We start from the raw sequence: 23,244 nt of genomic DNA, 5'->3' as shown, positions 1-23,244 counted from the left end.
TCCACGCACATACTCACTCACACGAACACACAGACACACACATGCACACACGCGCAAACCAGGTAAAGACGCTCCTTTGTGTATTTATATCCCCGCATAGCTTAAGATGTATTTTATAGAAACAAACGACCTCCACAGGCCTAATCCTGTAGATCAGAAATGTGAGCATCAGCAGTAAATTGGGATATAATTGTCCTGAGTAGGAGTTTTCCTTGATTAGGAGTCGCAGCACATAGCCTACTATAAAAGGACCACAGTTTAGCATGCCATAGAGAAATAACAGCCATTTAGCTGCAGTTGTCCTGGCAAATGGGCTATTTTGATGCGAAGCTTTTGAGAATGCCCTGCCCTCTTTCAAAGCATAATATTAACTTTGAAAGAATTAACGTCTGTCAGTTGTGTTGTCCGTAATATAATTAAGCTAATTGGCACAGGACCCTTTGACTCCCAGTGTTCCCTGGGAGAACTCACTTCCACCTGGCACTGTGGCCACCTGACAGGTCCTGGAGCGACAGTGGGGCTCCTTGGGAAGGACCCAAAATGGAGCTTTTAGGGCAAAGCAGTGCCAATGGGACAGGTAAGCCAAGCAGGTGAGGACTGGAATTTCTATCCCTTAAGTCTCACCTTGGATCCGGTTGTATCCAGTGAACAAAGCAGCTTGTGTTCAGGAAAAGGTCAGTTCTTCCAGGGGAAAAATAAGATTAATATATTTATAGAGAGAGTGCCTAAAAACGCTGGCATATAGCAGTCTGCTTAATGAAACGTCGACGAAAAAAGAAAGACAATGTATTCTTTAAGAATACAGTGGAAACAGTCATTGGCAAGGCCACGCTGCCCTTCATCCAATTGTTCCTGAGTTGTAAGCAGCTGTCCCTTTGCTGGACAGGAGTGTTGGATCCCAGCAAAGCCAGCCCCTGAGCTTGGAGCGATCTCTCGTCCCTGCCTGCTGGCTCTGTACTTATTGAATGGAATCTGCTGGTGCAGAGAATTGCAATTTTCCAGGTCTTTGCTAAGAGGCAGAGATTAATGAGCAAGTCAGGCATTAGCTGTGCCAGGCAACAGGGCTTTCTGCCTCTATTGTGTTCTCCAAATCAAATAAAAACACCATTCCCGTTTCTTCTAACTTTCCACTGACCCAAGTTAGCTCCTTCCTTGAGATTTACAGCTATTTCGAAAAGAGAATTTCATTTTGTCCTAAAATAGAGGTATCCTGAAACTGTGAGTCTTTCGTCATTTGAAGCACGTCTCATAAGTGCAAAGTCTAATTTGGTCAGCGATAAGTGACGTTTGTCTTCCAGGTCCTCTAGGTTCTGTGTTCCCAATTATTCTGTCCCTCTGTCCCCTCCCTCTCGTCTTCCTTGCTTGTCTAACATGCAACCCAATCACTGCCCTTATATAGCCTAAGGAATCACAATGAATTGAAAAGAATAAACCCGGATAAATTCCAATCTTGTCCCAAGTCTATTAAGCTTAGGAAGGAAAATGCCATCCTTGGTTGGTGCAAAGAGTTAACATGCTGGGCTGTTACTCAGAAGGCTGGAGGTTCAAATCCTTGTAAGGTACTTCAGAAGAAAAGCCTAGTGATCTACTACTGAAATGCAGCCACTGAAACCACCGAGAACACCATTCATCTGTGACACACCTGTGGTTGCCACAGATCAGAATGGATCTGATAGAAATAGGGAACAAAAAGCTGCGACATAAATATTCCTGAAGCAATTTTTTCCCTATTGAAATGGTCGCATTAATTCCAGGTCAAAATGCCTTCATTCTCCAGAATAAAGCAAGCAAGCAAGCAAGGCAGTGAGGGGTCATAAGAAATTGCTGGACTCGGGAAGGTCTGGATTCAAATGCCAGCTGCGGAGTGGTGAGCAGCTCCTTTTCGCCTTTCCGAATTTTAAATCTCTGCATGTCTTTGAATGAGATGAGAATGACGGTGAGCCTAACCCCATTTCTTTGACGAGATGTTATAGGGGCAAAGAAGAGAAAGTCCCTCAAAACTACAAAGGGGAATTACAATGATACTTACTGCTGTTACCGTATATACTCGAGTATAAGCTGAGTTTTTTCAGCACATTTTAAATGCAGTTTTTGTGATAATATTAGGTGGTTCGGCTGATATTCGGGTCGGCTTATACTGGAGTATATACGATAAGTCAATTCTGACTCATAGCAACCATGTAGCATGGGATAGAAATTCTCCCGAGGGTTTCTGAGACTATATCTCTTTACAGGAGTAGAAAGCCTCATCTTTCTTCCAAGAAGTAGCTAGTGGCTTCAAACTACTGACCTTGCGATTAGCAGCCCAACTCAGAACCTGTTACGCCACCCACAGTGGGTTGTTATTATTACTAAATGCGGAATGCAGACTGGTTTACCTGGTATCTTTAGGTTGAGAACTGGGGCTGGGAGCATGATCAAGGACAATGTGACCAGGTTGCAAAATAAGCTATTTGGTGGAGTGGCACTTGGGCAGGTTCGCATATGTGGGAGTCCCTCACGAGACCTTCCACACATAGTAGTGAGGGGCCCACTCAAAAAGAGAGGGTGGAATGCCAGCAAAGCCCCACGGAGAAAGAAGAAAGGACAGAGGGGATGCATACTCTTCTAGGGCTATCCCTGAGCAGCAAGTTGTGATGTGGCTGGATCGAAGAGCTCCAATGGGCAGCAGCAGTGGGGGTCTTCCAGAGACTGCAGGGTTTAACCCATCTAGAGCTACCATAGGTTGGGTAAAGTTTGGCAAGGTCTGCAAAACAGGAAAGCCCTAAATGCCGACCAGCCTGCTTCTTGGGGCTATATTTAAAAGACAATACAATTTGGTGCTGGCTGGTTTTGAGCTATTGACTCTCAGTTGGCTGTGAAGAAGTAAACCGTGTGGGCCCATACTTAGAGACAGACCATCCTTGGATCATCTATATAATCGAACACCTTCTCTTTCTCTCTCTCTGGGAAGCTGGAAGGAAGCATTCCCAGGTGCCCTTGCAGTAGAAATCTGCAGTCCATGCTTAGGTTTGGCTAGGCAGGTGTACTGGAGGGATTTCAAAAGGCGAAGGTAAAGGTTGGCAAATGGTGGTCAACCATGAAAGAGTCCACCTTCTGGGACAGAGGCAGAGGCACTGGGGTCCTCTGCAGTAGTGTGGTTGCAGTCCATGGTTCCTGGAGAGCTAGATGCCAAATGCTCATCATAGGAAGCAATAGGAGAACTTCTATTGTAATGGATTCTCTGTGTCGCCATGGGTTTTATTGCAACAGATTCTCTAGGTAGATGAGCCTGTTCCCTTGGGCACTGGACCTGGCTGTACCGTCATCAGCCTGGGCCCCCTGCCTCCCAGAAATTCTGCCAGGGGTCTTGGCACCTTGTAGGATTTCTGGATTGCAGGGACCCCATCTAATTCCTGTAGAGGCAAAGGGAAGATAGGTGTACCTCACGCACCGGATTGGTCTACTGAAAATATTGTAACTGTAAAAGAGAAGATTTAGCCCATGTTTCTAAGGGTTAGATGGAAAGCTCCGATTGTGCCCCTGCAGACTTCTTTCTGTCCCCTACAGTAAAAGAACATTTAAAAGGAACATGATTGGAGTCCCTTGAAGATGCAAAAACTGCTCTTTTAACTTGGTCTAAGTGGGATTCTTCAGGGAAAGGCTAGAAAGATGGAGACAGTCTTCAGAAGCACATAGAACCAGGCGGAGGGTCCGTGGAGGATCAGTAGTTTGTGTGTCAATGCTTCTCTTAAGTAAATGCAGCAGCACCTACTGACTTACTCTCTGAAGATGCTTGCTGTTTGTGGGAGCTGTCTGCCTGTCCCAGACTCCCTACCTCCAGACTGCTTTTGTATAAGAGAAGAAGCTTCTCGATTGTTAAGGCGTTACTTTGGGGCTTGGGAGCTCTTGCAGCTGAATCTCATTTACTTCCACAGATATCATAATAGGTCTATCTCATCTGAAACATCTCATTTCAGGGCTAGTAACAGAAAGTCAGATATATGCAAATGTCACTGTATGTTTATGTTCCACTCCTTGTTGTATGTCTTTTCTTCTGTTACATACATCTACCTACTTTCTGCTACAAATAGCCATTGAGTTTATATCATTTAATAATTTTTAAAGCATGGGTTTTTAAAATTTGTTTTAACACAAAGCTCTATTTCTCCCTCAGTAACCTTGGCCAAGCATCATCCTCAGGCATCCCCGCTTTATGCTTCCCTTTCTTTCCTTGTGCCGCCTCGTCTTCCCCTTCCACCCTTTTCTCCTTCTGGTTCTGAAAAGTGGAAGCTTCTTCCCAAGCCAGCTCACTGCCAGAGAATCAGTTCCAACTCACAGCAACAGCACAGGGCAGGGGAGAGTTCCCCCGTGTGTTGCTGAGCCTGTAGTTCATTGTGAGAGCAGAACACCTCAAGGTTCTCCCACGGAACTGCTGAGCTTGTGGTGGGTAGTCCCACGCATACCCCGCCGTGCCACCAAGGTTCCAGAAGCTTTGTGGGTGCTCGAAAACAGGGATGCCTACTGCAAGCCAGGGCAACTTCCTACTCAGCTTTTGGTAGACTACTTTATTCAGCTCCCCACTTTTTTTTATTCCTTTATAGTTTTAGATTCATTTGAGTTTTTCACTTTAAGAACCGAGGGTTCCTCCTGAAAGTGCTCATTTCCATGTAGGACTCGGTGTGGCTGTAAGCTCCTGGATGTCAAAATACAGCTTTACTGGATGGGACCACTGGGCATCCCAACACCATGGAGTCTCTTCTAAGATTCTCAGTGTTGTGGGCTGTGGTTGGGTTCTTTTGTTTTGTTTTCAGAACGAAGTTGCATGCGGTTATAATTACAGGATGCCCTGAAGTTGTCTCAAATGAGTATCGATTAGCCTAATTCACAGAAAAACCTGAGGTAAGCCCGCTGAGTTTCTAGCGCTCTTTGTCCCCTAATCGTAAAGAGAATTTTCCTTTAAAGCTGCGAGGTAGCTGCCGGAGCACATAGGATGCATCCTCAGTGTCGATGCAGACACAAAAGCTGGGGAGCCCAAGTGCCGGGTCATCTTGTGACAGGCAGGAGTTGTGGTGGCTTTCACAGCTGGATGGCCCAAACCGCTAGACTCAGCCGAATGGTCGGCAGTCCAAACGGACCAGCAGAACCCCTCAAGGAAGAAAGAACAACCTGCTTCCCTCGAGACTGCAGAAAATACAATCAAAACAAATCAAAAACCTTTATTCTATAAATCATATGGTTGCCGTGAGAATCGAACTGACAGCAATGTTTTTGTTGCTGTTTTTGCATATTTCTGTTACTCGAGTACAGTGGATCGAGAAAGCATTGCATGCACACCAGAATGGGGGCCCCACAGCTATTTCCAAATGTTGGGGCCTTTTGCGACTTTTCTCCTTCCGTGGTGCTGCCGGATTAAAGGGCACTTCTCAAGCCGGCTGCCAGCATCTCGCTTCAGCCTCAGCCGGTAAGTCTGCCTTCTTCTTGGACCCTCTGTCGGCTAAGCGGGTGGGCTGCACTATCTCATGGGACACATTCCCATTCTGCCACACTCCAGCCTTGCCCCTCGAATCCAGGCAAGACAAGCATTTCCTGTGTCCATTTCCAGGGATGACAAGTGTTCTTAGATGCACAAATCTGTTTGGTAGATGCCTCAGTTTACACAGAATTCAATGTGGGATGCAAATTTCTGATTGACACATTGAAAGGGGATGTGTGAAGCAAAGTCAAAGCCAGCCTCCTCCCAGGTCCAGCTGCACGAGCTGATGAATACCCATTGCTGCTCAAATGCTCAGACCAAAGGCTCCCCCGACCTTGATTCTCCATTCATCCTGTGACTGACACTGTGCTTCATCCTCTTTAGTTTTCATGTGTGATGAGAAAAAAGGAGCAGAAATAGATGTGTCTATATACACCCTTGATTTCTCATATTTAAAAGATCTGAACATCAAACATCATGACCTATTGTTCCATATCAGAATGTCACAGGGGCAGGAAAGGGGTCTGAAGCGATGTAGGGCCCATGTTGTGATGTGTGTGTTTGTGAGTAAACAAAGGTATGTGTAGAGCCTCTAGGAACTGTAGATTTTGGAAGTGAATGTGATATGTCCCACCCTCTGGTTGCTTGACTTCACAGCCACAATCTTCTGAAGAACGTCTCTTTGGTGGCTTTGAGCCAATGCTCAACGCTTCCATTTGCTTTTCTGAAATGACACCATCTTACGAGCTCGTGGTGGAGTTTTTGTAGAATTAGCTTTCAGAGAATGTCATCTTAGGCTTTGTGTTTTATTATTCATCCTACCTTAAAGATGGGCTCACATATTTGAAAGAAGAGAATGAAATAAACTAAAGATAAATACCCAAGAAGGGATAAAGCTATACGGTTGTTATTAGCCAAAGGGTTAGCTGTGACACGTGGCAAGCTCACATAGAACAGAAGGCAATGGTACCCAGTCCTAATCTGCCTATGGGGTCACTGATGTGTTTGGGTCCACTGGCACGGCCACTATGTCAGTGCAGCTCATGCAAGGTTTTCCTCATTTTCATTGACTCCCTACCAACTATGACATCCTTTTTTAGCGATTGGGTTTTCCCTATAAAATGGGAAGCCCAGCTTCTATGAGATGGATTGATGGAGCAACAATGGCCTCAAACAAACCCGTAATTGTGAGAACTGCATAGCACCATACCGCGTTTTGTTCTGTTAGACAGAAGGTCCCCAAGGGTCAGAGCCAACTTGATGGCAGAGAATAAAGCACGGAAGAAGAGCAATGCTCTTGCCCTTTGTTTACTTCATCAAAGATTCTCCATTCATAGGTTGTCATGTCCCAGATATGTAGGAGACCATTACCATTCCTTTCAAGAATTTCAGACACAGATATTTCTAGTGTTGAGCAACAAAATCTAAAACATTTTATTTCCTTTTGCAAAATCACTTTTTTTCCAACCACCGACATCGAACTACATAGTACCCCTTGATAGATTCTGATATAAACAGAGGTAGTACAAGCATTTCTGTCTACATTAAAATTTTAAGCAGTGCTAAAATATGCACTTTTGGTTATAATAGCTCAAGGGAACATTAACAGAGGGTGATGTTAAGGAACTGATGGAGAAAACCAATTTAGATAGAATGTTGGGGGGGAATGTCGAACATCAGTCTATTAGAGAATGGGAACATTTCCCAGGAGCAGTGGCATCTGGCCTTTAGCAAAAGTCATTTTAAGCGGAGTTGTGGAATCGTACAAGAGGGAGTTATATTTTGCCAGCTGTGAATGGCTACGGTGACCTAATAGGCTAACTCAGATATGTAATTGGCAAGATTTTATAGTTTTGTTCAACTTTGAAGTGTGAGAGCAGAATAAGAATGAAAAAAAAATTGTTTTATCTCACAGTGCCTTCTAAGACCCTCCCTATTCTTCTGCAAACTAATCAGCTTATAATGGCATCACTGAAGCTCAACTCCTCCTTGCATTGCCATCAGCTAAGGTGTTAATAGGCTTGATTTATACAAAAGGCAAGTGAGAATTTTTGGAGTTGTCGTTGGAACTCGTTATTGAATTGTCAGGGATTCAGGGATGGTATGTCTTGGTGGCCTCATGCACATTTCAAAGACGAATACACACACAATGGTGGGTAGGAGTTGGATTGGGATACAAAGGGGGATATTACCATTCACAAAGAACCTGTTCCACTTCTTCATTTAGCAAGCAGTCATGTAAGGTGCAATGATTGGTCTCTCCCCATCCAAAGGTAAGAAGAGTGACAAAAATCGAAAGGCATGTGGAAACAATTAGTTCAATAAACTAATGGACCACACGGACATCAGTGATGGTGCCAGCTTACCCTAACGATTGCTCTGGAAAGGATCGCATTAGGAAGTCCTGCATGGAGTGGGAGAAAAAATATGAAACAGAACTCCAAATGATAAACGAAGCCAGGCTTCCTGATGAGTTAAAGACGAGGGAGACCCAAGCCTATGGTCCTTACCCTTTGTGTCTAGAACTGAACTCACCTCAACGCTAGCAAAAGCAACCCTTTAAGATCCAAATGGCAGAATTTGCTGAAGATATATTTAAATATCGCAGACTGGGACCTTTCTTGAAAATAGAGCCATTGCAGATGTAATTTGTTAACATGAGATCATCCCAGAGTAGGGTGGGTCCGAATCTCTTTGGGATGAGTTTCTCTATAAGTGAAAGCTTACAAGAAAACAACGTAAAACTCATGACCAGTGAGCTAATTCTAATTCATAGCAACCCTACAGGGTTGGGGAGAACTGCTCTTGTGGGTTTCTGAGACTGTAACTCTTTCCAGGAGTAGAAAGCCCCATCTTTCTCCCAAGGAGCAGCTGGTGAATTCAAACTGCTGACCAATGTGTAACCAACTATATTACCAGCGTGAAAATAGTGACAAAGCAACACAGAGAGGTGAGACAGCCAGGTAAAGATAGTGGACACACATACAAGTTAAGAAACACCAAGAATTGCTGTCACCACCAGAAGCAAGCCAAGGCCAGAAACAATCTTCCCCTAGGGCCTTCAGAGAAAATGCAGCCCTGACAACGTCTTGATTTCTAAGTTTCAGAACTGTGAGAATAAATTAGGTTGTTTCAGCCACACAATTTGTGGTAATTTTTCTTTTATGACAGTCTTAGGAAACTAGCACCGCCATCATGAACATCCATGTGGCATTGTCTAGGTCCACAGATCACATGGTTATGTGGTTTCAAAAGAAAATTGGAATACCTTTTTGGCTGCAAAATTATAGTGATAATTTCAGGAGTAATGCACAGGTGTGATCCATTGCCACCATGCAAGGCCACCCACCTCTTGTGGGCCTGTCATGACTGGACCATCGTGATCTACATCTCGGCTTCCCTGGAGGCTCCTCACCAACCCAGCAGCCCTCATTACAAGACTAAACGCCACTATAGGAATCTGGGAATATCTGGGAATATATGACCTGCTCCCAAATTTGACCTTCAACTAGTTGGGAATGTAGTTGTCCAGCTACAAGGTCACATGGTCCCATTTCCACCCAGTTTGTGGAAATAGGTATTTTAACAAAAATAACTATTTGTTATCACACATTCACAGCCTGTAGCAATCCTATTCCGATTCCTTCCATTGAATCGTCTTTCCCGTCTACTACCTCCAACCAAGAAGCCATCGTATTTCTCTTCTGGACTCAGAAGCAATATTGCCTCAGGGTGTTCAGAAAGGGAGATCAAAAGTCAAGCATCCTTAGTGGCCCAGAAAAGAGGTGGCCACCGGATGATAAAGTGAGAAAATTAGACCGGAGTAAAAAGACAACATGACACCATCATTGACCAACATGAAAGGAATGGGCCACCATAGTGTTCAGGAAGCATGGGTGTCTGCTTATGGTGATGGCGATTGTGGCAACTGACATTGGCATGGATGCAAACCATGATTGATGCCATAGGTGCCACTGACATTGGTTTATTGACAAATACATTATATGTTTACTACAGTTAAAAAAGATGAATGGGGCTGAAGAAATGTTGCAATTCATCTTCCTTTTCCATCCTTGCTCACGCTGTTGAAGAGCACACAAGGAATCAGAGGAGGTTTGTTTGCCTGACCTTCAAGGAGAGGATGCGTCATTGAGGCCCATGACTGGCGAGTCAAGAAGAACTCACAGCAATCACAGAAATCCTGATGCAAATGCGGCCTTCACAGCAAGGGGAGAGGGGACTCCGTGGACGTCGTGAATAACCCCCGTGAAAAACTTCTACCTGCTGAAAACTTGTCTGTTTCCTCTTGGAAGGCTAAGAAAGCAAAGCTGGAGCTGAAATCTACCCAGGGGAACATTTCAAGTACTTTCTTGATCAACAAATGAATCCTAATTTCCAAGAAGCATCTTCGTGGGCCACCAGTGATGACCTAGCCCATTTCAAATCACCCTCGAAAAGCAGCTTTTTAAAATGGACTGGTGGGGGATGGAAATTTGGCGAGTTCATATCCATTCAAGCTGCTGAAAGGTTGATGTTGGCACCATAATACTGAAACCCCAGATCTCAGAAAAGTCTGAAACAAGACGCCACAGCACCTAATTGTCAGTGATAGCTATGCCGTGAGAAATGAGCACTGCCCATGGTCAAAGGTCAGTTCTATCATGCCTACATTCTGCAAGGCTCTACTCACATGCTTGCCTAGCCACTAAAGCAGGTTTCCGACATCCGGGGAGACTGTGCTTTCTAAATAAATGCCAGAGCACAGTTCAATTTTCAAGGAGCTTCAGGCTCTAGCATGATAGAATGGTAGAGGGCAGAGGGCCGTGTTAAAAAACATTGTGGAAGCTACTTGCCAGGCACAAGAATGGCTGCAAGCTTCCATTTCGTGTAGTTATCAATTACTGGAAGAAGTGTTCTGGTCAACATCATGATCAATATCTGGTAAATGTCATGGGCATTCCAACGCCTCTTCCACTTCTGATCCCCCATCTGGTGCTACAGACTCAGTATACACTTCAGCTGATCATGAATGTCTCCTCAGAAGATATTTCGAAGTCCTAAGCCCTCCTACCTGTGAACATGACCTTGTTTGGAAATAGGGTCTTTGGAGATGTCATCAGTTGAGTTAACACGATTGGTCCACACTGGAATCTGAGTGGTATCTTCTGAAGATGAAGACAGACACAACGCGACAGACTGGGGGCACCTTCGTTGTTAGAGTGGCAAGTCCAAGAGCCCCGGGAAAGGAACTATTAAGGGCCTTCCCCACTAGCGCCTTCTGAGCCAGCTTGGCCCAGCTGACACCCTGATTTTGGACATGAAGTCCCCAGAACTGTAAGAGAATGCATTTGTGTTATTCTAACCCATCCATTCTGTGGATCCTTGTTTAATAAGTCGTAGGAAAGAAATACAAGTGTGTACACAATTCCCGCCATCCATAGGAAAGAGGAAAGGCAGGTATCAGTCAGAACAAAAGGGCTGTGACAAGAACCTAAAGAATTTCCATCATGGTTAAGACAAATGATCTGTTTGTTTTTGAGGGGTGTCATTGTCAAGGAAAATTTACTTTTTTTAATGGCCCATTTGTTCAATTTAAGGCCAAACCAAGCCTACTGCCATCGAGTCAATTCTGACTCACAGAGACCCTGTAGGACAGAGTAGCACTGACCCTTAGGGTTTCTATAATCTGATAGGGTCACTATGAATCGGAATCGATTTGATGGGTGTGAACTGGAGTTTTGATTTGAATCTTAGATTTGAAGCAAACTGCCTCACCTTTCTCCTAAGGTAGGTTTAAACAGTCCTAGCTTTAGGTTAGCAGCCAATCACAGTGCTGCCAGGGATCATAAATCCAAGCTACTGATAGGCAAATAATGAGTCCTCTCATTTATGGTGAAAATGACTAAAATGTCACAGTTAAGAAAGGAGCAGCGAGACAAAAATTGCTAATGAGAGGAGGCAATGCTGGGCCCGAGCAGTTACATGCTCTTCCAGTGGTGATGGGCCAGACTAATAAGCAACCATTTCTGTAAAAACAAATCATTCCTGGTGGTGGTGGGAGAGGAAGATTCCGCCTCAAGGTGATTCCTCGGGGTGAGCAGGTAGAACTGTGCTCCGTTGGGTCTGCCAAGGCGATGAGCTTCCTTACAAATACTCCTGAGTAGATTGCCACCACCAGCCTTTTAGCTCATAATCAAGCACTTATCCATTTGTGCCATACAGGTCTCCCCTAAACCAAATACTCACCAAAATCAAGGCTGGAAAAAATGAGACTTATCAACCACTGCCTCTTAATTCAATGATCTTAGACTATTGATTACCCTTCTTCGCTCTTGTACCTCCAGCACACATATTGCATTCAAGAGGTGCTAATTCACTTCTTTCATCAAAGTACCAGAAAGAACAAGGACCCTAGTTGTGCTGGGAGGGAGAGGGATTCAATTCTGGGTTTGGACTGTACTTCATTAGAAAACAGAAATTGCCTGGTCTGACTTTCTTTCTTTTTTTTAAGAGCAGTTGATATTGCAGTCACACGTTTGAAGTTGAATTCAAGGCTCTGAAATGAAGGAATCTCAAAGGGACATACATGGAAGCACATCTGTCCCTTCATCCGGGTAATGAGAGCAAAGACCAGTGTCTTTTGTCTGTGCTGCTGTTCCAGGAAGCTGGGGAAGGCTCAACCACAAAATTAGCTTTAACCCAGCTTCCCAGCCCAGATCAACATCTAAAGCGCTAGGTGGGTCAGCAACCTCTTGCCACCGCAGCCTCCCAGAGGTTATCTTGAATCAGATGGGGGATTCACCTCCCCCATCACTGGGTGCCAGGGTTCGAGGGGTGAATCACGTACACACTTAGTGGAAGAAAACTGTGGACTCCTGCAGGCCCCCAAGAAGGCAGCCTCTTTGGCTTCTGCTTCAGCCCACCGCAGAAGGAACTCAGGCCTGCTCAGACGTCACCTCGCCTGGTCCCTTCTGTGGCTGCTAGCTGCAATCTACTCTACTTCTGCCCAATAGAACAAAACGCTACCCACGTCTGCGCTTTCCCCATGGTTGACTTCAGACCAGACCACTGTGATTAACATGTTTTCATTGAGTGATTTTCAGAAAGCGATTGCCAGGCCTCTCTTCCTACTCCATCTTAGTCTACAAGCTCCACTGAACCCTGCCCAGCAAGACAGCACGCCATCACTGGCAGGTGGGTGGGTGGGGGTGGCACATGAGGTATATAGGCTAGGTATTGAACCTGCGTCTTCAGCGTGGAAGATGAACATTCTACCACTGAACTGCCACGATTCCTTTTATCTCTGCCCCGTGCCTTCATTTCCCGGGAGCCCAGGTGGCACAGTGGCTGTGTGTCCTTTGGGCTGCTAACCATGAGGTTAGCAGTTTGAAACCACCAGCCACTCTGCAGGGAAAGATGAGGCTTTCTACTCCTGTAAATAGTTACAGTCTCAGAAACGCCCTGGGGCAGTTCTACCCTGTCCGATAAGGTCTCCATGGGTCAGAAATGACTCAATGGGAGTGAGTTTGGTTTTAGTTCAGTTCGGTGATAAATGTGGCTTTTGGGGGACCACGCCTGCTCTGCCGTCTACTCACCTCCCAGTGGCCCCATTTGGTCCTACTAGGGTTTTTTGTTCAGACGTGGTCGAGATTTGTGCAGTACTGTATCTTACCATACATGCCTCCCACTTTCCCTGCTGCTGTCTTCCTGATCCTCCTCCTCCCAACCCCCCATCTCTCCAACACGCACCTTGGTCACCTCCTCCCTTTGCTTCCTGAATGACACTTGTGGGTGGGAGAAGTGGAGGGGCGGGCAGGGAGCTCAAACTGACTGCCTGAGACACACTAACCTTCACAGGGACAACCTAATTGCTGTAGGAATGTCAAATATGTCATCTTTCAAAAACAGATCTGACAGTTTCTCTTCTTTAAAAAATTAAACCAGACAGACACTACACAATTTTTAAAAAGATGTGGATGGACCCCCTCTCTTTCTCTTTTTCTAGCAAGCCAGAATTTGTGTGCCAAAACCATTCCCACTTTGTCTTTGTGCAAGTGCAGTCGCTGAGAGGATGTGGCCTTTGGGGGCCACGGAGTTGGTTACGATGCACCGCACCCGTGTCCAGCAGAAGGCAGCCTGCCTGGTCCTGCGCTGTCCGCAAAATCTTGGCTGTGCTCCAGCCCATTGATGTAGCCACAGTGTTGTCAAACAATCTTCTTCAAGGTCTTCCTCTTTAACAATAAGAATCGAATAAAATAATCCTAATAATAATGTGTATACTTAAGAGTCTAACGGGCAACGTTTTTTAAACAGAAACCACAGAGGGGCGTGGGTAACTTGGCCCAAGGGCTGTGTGAGGGAAGTGCATTGGGAAGGACTGAGGGACATCATGTTCCTTCTGCAGGTCCACCCTTCACCCCATTCCTGCTCTGCTTCGTGGTACTACTTGAGTTCGCCCAGTGGAAGGCATTAGATACGTCCAGAAGGAGAAAGGGGAGAGAGGCCTAGGTATTCCTCATACCCTCTGCTTCCTTTCTGCTTAGGTGGCCAGATGAAATACAGACTGCCCAGCTAAATGTGAAATTTTAGCTAAACCACAAAAGCAGTCTTAGCGGGAACCATGTCTCAAAAGTATCATGGAACATAATTATATTAAAATATCTTTACATGAAGTTCAAATGGAATTGAACATCCACTAGATACTTACTCCTTCCTCACTTACCGATGTGACTATCTTGTTCTCCGACTTTTCACATTGACAAGACTAGGAAACTACCTATCCAAGGCCTTTGTGTGCTAACGTGGCCTTCTTCCCCATGCCCAGCCCCTGGTTTACAGAGCCAGTTATGTCTGCCAGGCTCTTCACCGAAGCAGCGAGCGCACCAGAAGGCCTCTTGCCAGTCCCATCCCCACCTCTGGGCCAATGCTGCAGCTTTAGCTTTGTGCTAAAGGGCCCACTGAGGTGGACTTGGCGGCAGCCCTTCTGGGAAGGGCCTGTAAGTGGCTGGAGGAGTCCAGGGGGAGTTAGGAACAGCCGGAGTAGGGAGGATACTGGTGTTCTTTTGACCTCAGCACCCCGAAGGGACCACATTTGGTAGCGGAAAGTGTAAGAGGGTTAGCTAGGGGTCCTAGAGCTGTCCTTCCTCCTCTTCAGCGTCACTGCTAAGATCCTCTCCAGAGCGTTTTCCAGGCTCTGCCTCGGATTCTAGTCCTTGTAAGCTCAGCAGCATGTCACGTTTCTGTGGGATCTTCCTGACCTTGAGGCGCAGCAACAGAGGACTGGGGCTGCAGAGGGGTGTCTCTGGGGGATATTGGCACGGGCAGCAACCTCCCACAACTATCTTGACCCCTGGACCTCCTGGTTCCTTGAGCCACAGAGCTGCTAACAGTGCCTCTAGTCTAATCACTGTGCTCACGGCAGGGACTTGCCCTACCAAGCACAGCAGTTCTAAGGACCTGAGTTTCCGGGCCACCTCCATGTCTTCATCCTTCTTATATAACACTGAGTTTGCTTAAGGCCCCAGTCTCTGAACCTGAATCGTGAGGAGGTGTATTTATTGTTACATCTGGTAGCCTTGCAAATCCCTGCAAAGTTGTCCCAGTTCAGCTGTCTCCTTCAAGAGAATGCCAGAGCCCTTGCATGCAGTACCTTTTTTGGCCCCAGCATCTACTCTTCGGGGCCTACATTGTCAAACCAAAGTGCCACATTGTCTTCTGTGATTTTCCTAAACCCTGCATGTACCTTTGTACATGGTTTGTTTGTAGTAGTTATGGTGGCTAGGGGCCAACAGGTCAGCACTAATGTATGGCAACCTCACACACAATGGAACGAAACGTCTCCAGTCCTGTACCATCCTCATAATTGGTGGCAAATAGGACCACTGTGGTCCACAGGGTTTTCACGTTAGCTGATGTTTCAGAAGAAAATTCTACCAAAGAACCTCACTGCCTTCATTTTCACAAAATGCCAGTTGGAGTGTGTTATCTCCTTCTTCCTAGGATCCTAACTGATGCCTTTGTCAATAAGGACTCTGTCCATCACTCTCCCAGCATGACCCTCTGAAAATATTCCATCCTCGTTCTGAATACAGTGTCTAGTCGCTGCTAAGCAACTTTTTCTTAAATCAATAGATGGGAGAACTCGGGTCTATTACCTGCACTATATGCCCTTTCTAAAAACTACTCAATTGTAAAGTTGATTCCAGCTCATAGCAACCCTTTATGATCAAACCGATGGTAGAAAAGTAGCACACCTTTCTCCCACAGAGCACCTGGCAGGTTTGAATGGCCAATGTCCATTTGAGCAGCTGAGTGCCCAACCACTGTCCCACGAGGGCTCCATCTTTCTGAAGACGAATGCCGTAAAAGACTGAAACAAGGAGTGATTGAATTCTAACCAGCCATCATAGAGCACAGTGGAGCAGGTAAGTAAGGGACGAGTTGCTGAGAGGAGAGCAGATAGGTTAGTTATGCGCATGTTCACTAGTGTTGTGTAACGTGGGCTTCCTCAAAGCATGGTGGGGGTAGGCCAGCCAGACTTCTCACGTGGCAACTGATTTCTCTCGTGGTGAGCATTCTAGGACAGAAGAAATGGGAGCTGCCAGTTTCTTAATGCCTGGGCCCAGACACGGACACGATAGTACTTTGGTAGCATTATACTGGTTAAAGGAGCAGAGAGCCCAGCAGGTGCAAGGTGAAGGATGTGATTGCCTCTTCAAGGGATTTGCTGCACTATTTCATCCACTCTGCGATATTCAAAATAAGAAGTCCTACAAAACTACCACCAATGTAGAGAGTGATCGATGAGTTTGGGGCCAAGTCCATTATAAAGTAAAGAAAATAGAAAGATCAAGGAAATTCTACGAGCCTTACTTAGAAGGTCCATTAGATTCAAATTAATTTTTCATATCAACAAGTTTCCGATTATCTAGCTATTGTGCTTGAATCGGGATAGCAGTTTTTAAGTGTTGTAAAGAACAAAGATTGTGCAAGTAAAGATCTACACTTAATCGTTTTTTTGTTTTGTTTTGTTTTTAATGTACATATGACATCTTTCATCAAAGTTATCTTCACAGATGTGGGACGTACCCAGTCACAAAGCGCCTTGCATTCAGTAAGGCTCGGCTGCCATCGAATCAATGCTGACTCATAGGCTGGGCCTAATGCTTTGTTGGGGAAATTCTTAATAACGCTTGAACAAGGGGCCTTGTACCTTCATGTGTTTGTGTTTGTTTTTACTGGACCCTGAAAATTATGTAGCTGATCTCATTTTTATAAACATTTGAAAAGAAAAAGGGGACTAAGATTGTTGTGATAAAAAAATTAATGGAAACAGTAGGTGTTGGGAAGGACGTTGAAACATTGGGAGCCTCATTCATTGCTGGTGACAATGTAAAATGGTGTAGCTATTGTGGAAACCAATTTGGAAATCACCTCAATAAATTAAATATAGAATTGCCACATACACAGAAATTCCACTTCTAAGCTTATACCCAAAAGAAGCAAAAGGGGGAACAGGAACAGCTATTTGTACAGCAATGTTGATGTTAGCATTATTCCCATTAGCCAAAAAATGGAAACAAACTAAGTGTGTATCAACAGACAAATAAACAAAATTTGTTGAATGCATACAATGAAATATAAAAATACTTTTTATATCTGAGTCATGCAGATATAGTTTTTCTTTTGTGAGTGTGATTGGAGTTTTTGCCTTGGGACTAACTCACCATGCTTTCTTACAAAAGTGTTCCATTACTTAAGTTTTAGCCTCTATAAGTGAACATCTCATACATTTTAGTCTAAAAATCTTTCCTATATTTGCATATTCTCCTTTTCTCCATAGTACTTTGAATTCTATATCATTGGCTAGATTAGTGATACTATTATGAGAATTACTATTATGGAGTTTAGTAAAATTATTTCTCAGAAAGCTAATAATGCTGTCTCTAAAGTGAACTGGCATGAATATACAAACTTAGATAATGCAAATGGATTTTGAGCTTACACTTAATTATAAACTCTTATGTAAGAATAATTAGTTCTTATGATGTGGCCCTGCTCAATACTTCCCTTCATGAAGGTATTATGGAAGATATGGATGCTATAAGAAAGGGGTAAAGAAATCAGATTGTGCATAGCTATCAGAAATAATAGTATTTGGGCTTTTAAAGGCTTATCTTAAAACAACCAGCCATCTAAGTGAGGGTTTAGCTAAGTTTACACAAAAGGAGCACACCAGCCTGTGTGATCCAAGGATTATAAATAATAAAATCCAAGATCACAGGGTAGAATTGTATTAAGGCTTAAATTCTGAGCACAGATTTTTTTTTGAAGACTATGGGTGACAGTCATATCCCAAAACAAACCCAAACTCACTGCCACCAAGCCAACTCTGACCCACAGCCACCCACTAGGACAAGGTAGAACTGCCCACTCTGCTGTAAAGAGAAAGGACGCCCTGATACATGTTACACCAAGGAGGAACCGTGAAACATTATGCAGAGTCAAAAAGAGAGCCAATACCCCTAAGGCATGATCTCCCTTTCCCATCACCCCTCTCTCACTGCCATCGAGTTGATTCTGACCCACAGCTACCCCATAGGGTAGGTACAACTGCCCTCAGGGGTTCTGAGACTGTCACTCTGTGGGAGTTATTGTTGTAGAAATGTGCTGGTGTTTTTTATGCTTGCCAATCTGCTACATGAGACTTTAGCACAAGACCAAAAAAAAAATCCACTATCATATTTTGAAGTAACTCATTAAAAAAGGAGAATTCAGAGCCAAATCTATTCTCAGCTTGCCTAAAGTTAATGAAAACCGGTCACTTACTGAAAGCAAGAATACCCAAAGTACGCGGAGAATAAAATACTGTACTAGGAGCGAAACAGCACCACTTCCTGATTAAATCATTCACAGCGTTGAGCTGACTCCTCACAATTAATTAGTATTGATCAGAAACTCCAGTGCCCACTGATTAAGGATGCTGGAGGTGACAGATCAATTCTCCTGAGTGAAATCTACATAAACGCAAAGCAGTCCCCAAGTGTGCAATGGAATACTGTGCTCCGAGGAGCTTCCTGAGACTCTGTCAGTACACACCGGGGACCTCTGCCTGAGTCTGAGGTCAGCCCTGTGGTTACTCTCGGGACATCCTGGAAGCCAGGAGCAGGTACAGGGGTAGGGAGGCTTCATTGTCCCTGTTCAATGTAGTTGGGAGAACTGATCTTGTCTGCCCTGTGAGGGAGGTCCCAGTGTTTAAGACAATTTAGCTATTCAAAGAATCCTTCCCCCAGAAGGAACATTGAGAATTTCTACTTACCTGATGGCAACCCTAGGTGAGTTTCATTAATGTGAAACCTACACATTTAAACCATCTTATCATTTGCCCGAGGAGCCGCGCTGATGCAGTGGTCAAAGCACATGGCGCCTAACCCAAACGGGAGCAGTCGGAGCCCACCAGCATTCAGGAGCAAGGTAAGGAAGTCTGCTTCGTAAAGATGCAAAGCGTTGGACACCATGCAGGGCAGTTCTACGCCATCCTGAAGGGTTGTCACGTGTTGGGAATGACAGGGGGCTAGTGGGTGGGTGTCATTTAGCTTAGCAATGGACTAAACAGATCGATGATGAGTGCAAGGATGGCCAGGCCATTTTTCATTCTGTTATACATCAGGTTGCCATGAATTACAGCTGACTCAACTAGCAACATTGCTTAGCCAGGGCTGAAGTTCAAGTTGCTCCTCTGGAAACCTGCTTGCTGTGCAAATTAATTCTATAAATAAAATTAGGAGTGTTTATCCAACTTAAAAGAGCAAAGTGTTTTCACGCACTTGAGCAACAGTATTTCCATACAAATCATTGGTAAGCAGAATATGAAGCATCCCTGTCTCCAGACTGAGGCAGGATCCCAAAGGAGAAAAGGATCACCATTTTCTGGTTCAAGCTATTTCATAGATTTCAAAAGATTATCAACAGCAATTCCTTTAGCATCATTTAAAACTCCAATTTCTCACCAGGGCATGTGACCTTTCCCCAGTTTAGTGATATGGTACAAAATTCTGTCTTCAGCTGGTCTAAAGTTATCTAGCATTCTATCATCAAATTCGTGGAGAAGCCAATCAATGAATATACTGCCAACAATATCCCCCCTCCACCACCACCCCCGAAAAGTTTACAGCAACAACAACAAAATTCACTGCCATCAAGTCGAACTGCACTTTGGGTTTCCGAGAGTGTAAACCTTTACTGGAGCAGAAACTTCATTTTTCTCCCTTAGAGTGGTTAGTGGGTTTGAACTGCTGACTTTGAGGCTAGTCGCCCTACCTGTTACCCTATGCCACCAAGGCAGCAATGTTTTCTTTTTGAAAATGAACGTGACTATCCCTGTGATTAGTCTGCGGTCACACCTATTTGCTAGTAGCTAATTGATTGGGGCGGCCCCATGTGCTGCAAAAGGCTCACCCTCCAGTACTCCCCCAGAGATCGGTGACGTAAACCCATGCAGTCATGCCACAGAAGAAAGGTCTGTGATCTGCTCCCATAAAGAGTACACCCAAGAAACCATGAAGGGGCAGTTCTACACTGCCACGCAGAACCGACTGGATGGCCGTGACTGTCTTGTTTTGAGTTCAGTGTTGGGTGAAATGATAGTACAGCGGAGACTAAAGCTCAAGTTCGGTCAATATGGAGTTCTGTAACGTGGCCTCCATCACACTTCTGCCCACATTGCTAGTTCACCCCCAAGAACGCTAGTCATGGAGGATTCAAAAGAGACCCCAAATTCAGATGATCTGAAGTGAAGGGATTGGAGCCAGGTAACTTGAATTCTGGGCCCACCTATTTTCCTCTTACGTGACCTCAATTAGGGAAGTCAACTGACCTTCCTCAGGAGCCTTCCCTAAATTTCACCTGGAGATCGAGTCCTTCACCATTTGCACCATGCAGGGACTCAAAGAAATCCAACTAAGGATCAGTACAAAGCCCTGCTCTGCTGACCACACTTCAAGCATGTTTACTCCAAAAGCAATGAATTAGAGGCATCATATTCATGCAAGGTGTTATGGACACATGGAAGTTATTGTAACAAAATCTGGAGGGTGGGGGGAAGTCTCACTGGTAACTGAGATTGGCAGTAACAAATTCCCCGTCAGCACTAATTCCTGAAAGAACCGTCACCTATAATCGACTCACTGTTGAACAATATTACCCTTTGATCAGGCTGCTGTGGAGACCCTGATGGTTTAGAGGTCTGGCTTAATAAGCAATTCCAATTCCTTTGCTTCCTCCGTCTGAATCAATATTAGAAGCAACCTTGTGTATCCATCTCTTTGTGATGGAATACAGCTTCTCTACAGAGTTCAGACCAAACATTTAAAGGCTATAACCTGCTAGTAACGTTTGAATGCTGTCCTGGAAAAGGACATCATGCTCAGTAAAGTAGAAAGGCAGCCCCAAATGGGAAGACCCTTCGATGGACTGTCACAGTGTCTGGAACAATGGGCTCAAGAAAACCAGTGGTGAGGATGGCGCAGGATCGGCAGTATTTCGTTCTGTTGCCCCTAGGGTCGCGATGGGTTGGAACTGACCCGATGACCTAAGACTGTAAAACAAGTCTGGGAAGCCCACAGGGGGTGTCGCTATGAGTCAGCATTGACTGTGAGTGAAATAACAACACGACATAATAAAGGTTAACTACTCTTATTTTAAAATATCTTTTCCCCCCTGGTTGCTTGAAATATGAACAAGCAGAGGGAGGACCATAGACCCTGCTGCGTCCGTTGCTTTCAAGCTCACCTGGTGCTTTGTAGCCGCTCTACGATCCATCGGCACCTTCGATTCTCGGCCCCATCCCGCTTGTGGTTTGATTGCTCCAGCGGGAGACAGAGTTAGCGCTCTCTGGCCAGGGAAATGTTGCACCCCTAAAGACTCATTGCTGTAGGAAGGTGCTTTTTGTGTGGAAAGTGCCCTGGTGGCTCTTTGGTGAAGCATGCCACTGCTAATAGAAGACCAGCATTCCAAACCTACCAGCTACTCCAAGGCAAAAAGACATCACAGTCTGCTTCCTTAGAGATTTGCAGACTTGTAACGTAGTCCACAAAGACAATGTCTACACTTTAGTAAGGAGCAAATGGGGTTTTAAAAACGTGCAAGCAGACCTCTAAGGTGGAACTATTGGTCTCTCCTCATCTGGAGCAAAAGAGAGTGACGATGATTGAAGAACTCAAGGAAGCCATTAGTCCAAAGGACTAATGGACCGTGTGAATCTCTACTACCAGGAGACCCGAATAACAACCATGACAGGTTACTATGCTTTCATCGGGATCAAAATAGCAAGTCCTGGACAGAGAGGCTGCATTGGGCTGCCAACCATGAGGTCAGCAGTTCGAAACCACCAGTTCCTCTGAGACAGAAAGATGAAGCTCTCTCCTCCAGTAAAGAGTTACAGTCTCAGAAAACCAAAGGGGTCGGTGGGGAGGGGTGTTCTACCTTATCCTATAGGGAGGCTATGAGTCAAATTGGACCCTATGGCAGCAAATTTGGTTTGGTTTTGGTTTAGACAGAGAGGGAGGGGAACTGTAGAGCAAAATTCAAAATCACAAAATAGACTAGACTTACTGGTCTGACTGAGAGTGGTGGAACCCATGGGATTGTGGCCCTGAGACACCCCTGAAGTCTCGGAGTGAACCCATACCATGGGAACCAACATTCAGCAAAAATGAAAAAACATATAAGCCTATGAAATTAATAACTACACATTAATGTACTCAACGATCTGAGGCCAACAGGGCAGGATTGGCCCAGAGACAGAGCTGGGAAGGCAGCATGGGCAGAAAGAAGGGAGAATGGAAACTGGGAGCCCGGGGAAGAGGTGGAAAGAGTGCTGTCACGTGAAGGCGACTCAAACAATGTCGTAAAACACAGTGAGTACAACTTATTGACCACAAAACGAATTTGCCCTGTAACCTTTCACCAAACTGCAGTAAAAAAATCCAATAATAATAAAAAGAGCCATAGCCTCGGGAGCCCTAGGGCAGTTCCATTCCAATAGGGTCACTGTGAACGGCATCGACTCCAAGCCAATGGACTTGGACTTTGTTTATTTGCTTGTTTGTTTTAATGATGGTCTATTGCCGTTATAAGCAGCACATTTCAGATGAACATAGCAGTTCAATACCCTCAGCTCTCTTTTACTTTACAAAGAGGCGGAGTTTAGCCCCCCCAGTGTCCTCCGAAACTCCTGTTGAGAAGGATGCAGAATTGGCATGTTAAGTCATCCGTGTGGGGCAGAACTTTCTTTCAGAGGCTGGATGATCCAGCCCCAAACAGAGTCCAAACCTAGATGACAGGCTGCTCGTCCTCACCCTCCTCCCTCCCTCCAACACTGATCTGATCACATACCGTATTTGAAGCAGAACATTACTTGTTACTGTCAATAACAGGGAAGGATCCCACTGTATTCTTCCTGAAAACGTAGTTTCTTCCTCTTGCCTTCCACCCCAGCCATCCTGGAAAACTTGACCTTCTCTCTTGGCTTCAATAACAACCACTTATTTAGCTCTCATACCTGGGCTCAACACCTAGTCTCCCTTACCCCAAGCTGAGATTTCCCCCTCCCTGACACATTATAACTGTCCCCACACATTTCCACAAACCAGAGAGAAGTGATCATTTATGGAAGTAGCACACCAGCCTGTCTGACCACAAGGTGCAAAAGGGACCAGTTATCAGACATCAAAGAACTAAAAATCAGATCAGTGGGTGCCCACCTTCCTGATACGATCACTGAAGACAAA

At 45.0% G+C, this 23,244-nt stretch overlaps 1 protein-coding gene across 1 annotated transcript in view; it reads right to left on the bottom strand.

The window, feature by feature from the left end:
* Window positions 1–23,244, bottom strand: part of PCP4 (Purkinje cell protein 4) — a 77,819-nt gene that overhangs the window by 9,996 nt on the left and 44,579 nt on the right. The window lies entirely within an intron of this gene.

Source organism: Echinops telfairi, unplaced genomic scaffold (genome assembly GCF_000313985.2).
Source record: "Echinops telfairi isolate 266 unplaced genomic scaffold, ASM31398v2 ScPeMD7_7469;HRSCAF=8507_0, whole genome shotgun sequence".
Lineage (NCBI taxonomy): Eukaryota > Metazoa > Chordata > Mammalia > Afrosoricida > Tenrecidae > Echinops > Echinops telfairi.
The sequence above is the reverse complement of the archived record's forward strand: the minus strand, read 5'-3'. Positions and strand labels throughout refer to the sequence as shown.